This window comes from Austrofundulus limnaeus, unplaced genomic scaffold, assembly GCF_001266775.1.
Source record: "Austrofundulus limnaeus strain Quisiro unplaced genomic scaffold, Austrofundulus_limnaeus-1.0 Scaffold601, whole genome shotgun sequence".
NCBI classification, from domain to species: Eukaryota; Metazoa; Chordata; class Actinopteri; order Cyprinodontiformes; family Rivulidae; genus Austrofundulus; species Austrofundulus limnaeus.
Window position 1 is genome coordinate 133293 of NW_013953003.1, and position 6736 is coordinate 140028.

Sequence of the window (6736 nt, forward strand, 5' to 3'; positions counted from 1 at the left end):
AATTAGCACAGAAACAGTACTATATAACATTTTAGACACATTCTAGACAGTTTATCAGCTAAAAAAAGTTAATTTTGGGGTAAGTTGCTCTTTAAATGTTTTTACAAAAAAAAGTTCCAAAATTTTTAAGTTCTTTAAAAAAACTGTCCCTAAAATAATTTCCAGCTAATGTGTTTTATTTTTGCCCTCTAATTACTCTAATTAATAACCTTTTAGCTTTTAGATAGTTTTAGGCTAATTTTAGCTTTCAGCACCGTGTGTCACATATAGCATGTAGCACTTGTAACTTAGCCACAGTTTGTGTAACTTTAAGCTTTAAGACACTTGTAGCTCCAGTTTAGCAAATTTTGTCTCATGTTTACTGTTTTACTAATTTTAACTAGTGTATTACTGACTTTGGCTACGGCATTGATATATTTAGCTACTCTATTGCTGATTTTGGCTACTGTATTTTTGCTATTGGCTACTGCTTTGCTATGTTTAGCTACAGTTTTGTTGATTTTGGCCATGGTTTTGCTCATTTTTGGTTACTGCATTGTTAGATTTGGCTAATATTTAGCTGATTTTGGCTTTGGGTTTGTTAATTTTGACAACTGGATTGTTGATATAAGCTACTGCTTTGCTATGCTTACTAAACATAATTTGCTGTTTGCTAAACATAAACATTTAGCTGATTTTGGCAACTATATTGTTAATATTGGCTATTGCTTTGCTATGTTCAGCTACTGTTTTGCTGATTTTGGCTTAGTTTAGATAATTTTGGCAAATGAATTGTTGATGTTGGTTACTTTGCTATATTTAGCCACGGTTTTGCTGATTTTGGCTTTAATTTTGCTAATTTTGGCTACTGTGTTGTTTATTTCGGCTACTGCTTTGCTATAATTAGCCACTCTGCTTATTTTGGTTACTGTAATATTATTATTATTTTGGCTACTGCTCTGCTATGTTTAGCTACAGTTTTGTTGATATATATTAGCTAATTTTGGCTACTATGTTGCTAATCCTGGCTACCTTTTTGTTACTTTATTGCTAATTTTGGCTACTATGTTGCTAATCCTGGCTACCTTTTTGTTACTTTATTGGTAATTTTGGCTGTAGTTTTGCTCGTTTGAATCTTATCAAATGAATGTTTTTCAGATTCAACACATTTTTCTTGTTTTCTTTAAATTCATGGATCAGTTCAACAAACTACAGAATAAAATCGGGACACTTCGGCTTCTTTTAAAACAACATGTTTGTTTTTCTGAAACGTTCCTGTTAATTTGAATGTTTTCAGTAATTAATCCAAGGAGCTGCAGGCTGCTCACTGATGAGGCTGAAAGCTTTATTTTCTGTTATTTCTCCACATGATTCCTGATATTTGAGTTCCTGTCAGCCTCAGTTTCTTTGCATCAGGACAGATGTGGTGTTTTTTATTTATTTTTTGTTTTCTGGTGAAAGCTGTTGTGAAAGTGTCTGCTCGGCTCTGAACCGTCAGTCCAGATGTTCCAGTTGTTTACGTGAACGGAGGACTGGAGTTATTCTGTCGTCCAGACGGGCGAGGGAACCAGTTCCTGTCTGGGTCCTTGTTGTGTCTGGGTCGGTTCTGGGTTCCCCTCCTCCCTCTGACTCAGGTTCTCTGCAGAACTCTGGCTGCAGACCTGAGTCACAGAAAACTTCTCAGACTGGATGTGTTTTTCTGCTTTCAGACGTCTGAGGAAATCCTGATTTACTATAAACCACTTCCAGAAGGAAGAGGAAGTCCTTATTTGACCACGCTTCTTTTTTCCCGCATGTTTTCATTGAGCTGGTTTCAATTTGCTTCTGAAAAAAATCACCAAGCAAAGAGTTGGAAGAAGATTTTAACACATATTTTCTCTGGTCCTAAACAGAGACGTGCGCCTGAACCTGTGCTGCAGTTTGTCTTCATTTCACCTCAGCTCCTTGGATAAAAAAAAACACAGGATTTTTGCAGATTTTCCCAATATTTACTGTGTTTGACTATTTGTGCACAATTTCAGTATTTTACACATATTTTTTTACATCTTATGTTTTTAACGTTTTTATGGCAAAATCTCAGGACAGCTGATTATTTTAGGACCACAGTGTTTTTTTACATTAACAACAAATGTATAAAATAAAGCTGTTTTACTGGACGAACCATAAATTCAGATTTTTAGGTGCAGAAGGCTTCAGGATGAACCCAGACCAGTTCTTGTGATCCAGCTGGGACAGTTTTAGATGATCTTTATTCAAATGAGAAGCAAACTTGATGTAAAGGAGCTGCCTGAGAACAGTTTAATGAGAATTTCTTCAGTTTGCAGACGTTTTATGATTATTTTTTATCATGTTTAGTCAGCTTTATTGTGTCAGTGCTGTTTTTTTTTCCCAGTATAACTGTTTTTATTCTGGAAGTGAAGGCTATAAATTCTGGTTTCATTAAATTTTACACTTTTTATTTTAATATTTCACTTAGTTTACAAATATTTCCCCATATTTTCAATTGCCTAAAAATCATTGTTGGTCTCTGTTTTTTCTTATTTGAATTCTAGTTAGCATTTTCAAACTTTTAGTTTTTAACTTAATTTCTGGTACTTTGAGCTAGAGGTTACTTGGCTTTTAGCTATCATTGTGTATCTATTAGCACATTTTCTGCATCATTCCGTTACTTTTGCATAATTTAGCTAGCATTGAGCATATTTTAGCTAGATTGCTGCACAGTTTAACTACCCTAAAAATCTTTTAGCTAGCTTGTTGCATTTTTACCTAGCGTTGAGCATGTTTTAGCTAGAGCATTCAGCATTTTTAACTAGCACTGAAAATCTTTTAGCTAGTGTTGAGCATCTTTTAACTAGCTTGCAGCATATTTCAGCTAGCTTGCAGCATTTGTAGCTAGCATTGAGCATTTTTAGCTAGTGTTGAGCATCTTTTAGCTAGATTGTTGCATATTTTAGCTAATATTGAGCATGTTTTAGCCAGCTTGCAGCATATTTCAGCTAGTGTTGAGTATCTTTTAGCTAGCTTACAGCATTTTTAGCTAGCATTGAGCATTTTTAACTAGCACTGAGAATCTTTTAGCTAGTATTGAGCATCTTTTAGCTAGATTGTAGCATATTATAGCTAGAATTTAGAATCTTTCAGCTAGCTTGCAGCACTTTTAGCTAGCATTGAACATTTTTAACTAGGACTGAGAATCTTTTAGCTAGTTTTGAGCATCTTTTAGCTAGCTTGTTGCATATTTTAGCTAATGTTAAGCATGTTTTAGCCAGCTTGCTGCATATTTCAGCTAGTGTTGAGTATCTTTTAGCTAGCTTACAGCATTTTTAACTAGCATTGAGAATCTTTTAGCTAGTGTTGAGCATCTTTTAACTAGCTTGCAGCATATTTTAGCTAGCACTAAGAATGTTTTGGCTAGTGTTGAGCATCTTTTAGCTAGCTTGTTGCATATTTTAGCTAATGTTGAGCATGTTTTAGCCAGCTTGCAGCATATTTCAGCTAGTGTTGAGTATCTTTTAACTAGCTTGCAGCATACTTTAGCTAATGTTGAGCATCTTTTAACTAGCTTGTTGCATATTTTAGCTAATGTTGAGCATGTTTTAGCCAGCTTGCAGCATATTTCAGCTAGTGTTGAGNCTAGCTTGTTGCATATTTTAGCTAATGTTGAGCATGTTTTAGCCAGCTTGCAGCATATTTCAGCTAGTGTTGAGTATCTTTTAACTAGCTTGCAGCATACTTTAGCTAATGTTGAGCATCTTTTAACTAGCTTGTTGCATATTTTAGCTAATGTTGAGCATGTTTTAGCCAGCTTGCAGCATATTTCAGCTAGTGTTGAGCATCTTTTAACTATCTTGCAGCATACTTTAGCTATCATTGAGAATCTTTAGCTAGCTTGTTACATATAACACTGAACACTGAGCATTTTTAGCTGTCTTTCTACAAAATGTAGCTTGCTGCAAGCTAACTTATTGTAGCTGTGTATTTTTAAATTAGCTTGCAGCATATTTAGCTAGTATTCTGCTTCTTTTAGTTCGCTCACTACCTATTTTAGCTTGCAGTATGCAACKTTTGGTTAGCTTGTTGCATATTGCAGCTAGCATTCTGCATCTTTTAGCTTGCACTTGTCACATTTGAGCCAGTTTTCTGCATCTTTAAGCTTGCTTTTTGCAGATTTTAGCTAGTGTCCAGCATCTTTTAGCTTTACCAGCTTTGTTTCAGTTTCAGGAAACATCAACACAAGTATCCAGCCTCAGTATTTGTGCAGGATTTTTGCAGGAAAAGTTTTTTATTTGGTTTCTGGACGTGTAAATTAACTGCAGCTAATTAGAGCGAAGCTAAAATGAACAACAGAACGTTTTGTGTCTTGTTGCTGTTTGGAGGCGGAGCCTCAGATCCAGAGGGTCTGAACAAATAAAACAGTTTTTATTAAGCGTCTGGGCCTTTCTGTTCAGAGCAGTTTGTTCCAGCTCTGCTCCGACTCCGCCCAGCAGCCTCCTCTGGCTCCAGACGTGTGGTAAACCCAAAGTGCAGACTTTAATCCGTGTCTGCAGAAAGCAGAGGGGACCACACAGACGCTGCAGACTGACTCCTACACAACGTTTGCAGACGGTGATTCAGGCGTCTGAGGTGTTTCCATCAGACTGCAGGAATCGCTCCTTTTCACAGATATTTTCTCTCTGCAGACTTTCCCTCCGTCTCAGACTCTATCAGCAGATTGTTTTTTCCTGCCGAGCCTCTCCCTGCACGTCTCCTGGAGCGTCACGGCCTCTCCATAAATGGACTCGGTGCTCCCGGCGGGACTCGGGACTCTGCAGGGTGTTGGCTCTGCGCTGCATTCCTGCGTCCGACAGGCACGAGAGGAATGCAGCAGACATGTGACAACACTGACAGCTCTCAGAACCAGGTCCTGGTCCAGGTCCTGGTCCAGGGTCACAGGTTAAATCAGCTGGAAGCTTTCAGACGTGTCAAAATAAAGTTTGTTCACACAGAGGTCCTCTGGTTTTCAGCTTCACCTCTGACAGATTTAAACACATCAAACAAAGAAGTTTCACATTCTCCACCTGGAAACTGGTGACACACAACATTTCTGTTGTGTTTGCAACAAATTAGGGAGCTCCTCTCAGGATCCTGAGAAGGTCGGTCCTGTCCCTGACCCAGCTGGGCCTCAGGAGGCTCCACCAGGAGCTCACCAGACCGAGGCTCTGGTAGGCTGACCTCTTCTGGATGTGGTTTCCTGATGCAGTTGATGTTTAACCTTCTTCTCTCCTGAGACTCAAGCTCCAGACAACCAGATCCAAGACCAACGACTCGATTACATCAGTACGTTACATCAGTACGTTAGTTCTTTGGTTTTTAAGGATTTTTTGTTATTTTTTTAATTATAGCCTTCTGCATCTTCTAGTAAGCATTCAGCACCTTTTAGCTAGCTTGTTGCATATTTTTAGCTAGCACTGAGCAACTTATATCTAGCTTTCTACATATTTTAGCTGGGTTGCTGCATCTTTTGACCAGGTTTCAGCACCCTTTAGCTAGCTTGTTGCATATTTTATTTTTTATTTTATTTATTTATTCATTTATTCATTTCATTAAAACAAAACAAAAAAATTACATACAATAAAAATTTTTTAGCTAACACTGAACAGATTTTAGCTAACTTGTAGCATATAGTAGCTAGCATTTGAACATCTTTTAGCTAGCATTTGGCATATTCTAGCTAGCTTGTTGCATATTTTAGTTAGCACTGAGCATATTTTAGCTAGCATTCCATCTTTTGACTAGCATTCAGCATATTTATCTAGCTTGTAGCATGTTTAGCTAGGATTTGAACATCTTTTAGCTAGCATTTAGCGTTTTTAAGCTAGCATGTGGCATATTTGCTGCATATATTAGAACTGAAAATAATTTAGCTAGCTTGTAGCATGTTTTAGCTAACATTCAAACATCTTTTAGCTAGCATTTGGCATGTTTTAGCTAGCTTGTTGCATATTTTAGCTAGCATTCCATCTTTTAACTAGCATGCAGCATATATTAGCTAGCTTGTTGCATATTTTAGTCAGCACTGAGCATATTTTAGCTAGCTTATTGCATATTTTAGCCAGCATTCCATCTTTTAACTAGCATTCAGCATATTTATCTAGCTTGTAGCATGTTATAGCTAGCATTTGAACATCTTTTAGCTAGCATTTGGCATATTCTAGCTAGCTTGTGCTAGCATTCAAACATCTTTTAGCTAGCTTGTAGCATTTTTAAGCTAGCATTCGACCAACCTTAAGGTAGCATGTGGCGTATTTTAGTTAGCTTGCTGCATATATTAGAACTGAAAATAATTTAGCTAGCTTGTAACATGTTTTAGCTAGCATTCAAACATCTTTTAGCTAGCATTTGGCATATTTTAGCTAGCTTGTTGCATATTTTTAGCTAGCATTCCATCTTTTAACTAGCATGCAGCATATTTTAGCTAGCTTGTTGCATGTTTTAGCTAGCATTTGAACATCTTTTAGCTAGCATTTGGCATATTTTAGCTAGCTTGTTGCATATTTTTAGCTAGCATTCCATCTTTTAACTAGCATGCAGCATATTTTAGCTAGCTTGTAGCATGTTTTAGCTAGCATTTGAACATCTTTTAGCTAGCATTTGGAATATTTTAGCTAGCTTGTTGCATGTTTTTGCTAACATTCCATTTTTTTAACTAGCATTTGGCATTATATATCATATATATTAATCTCTTAACTTTAATCTCGTAATATTATGAAATTAATCT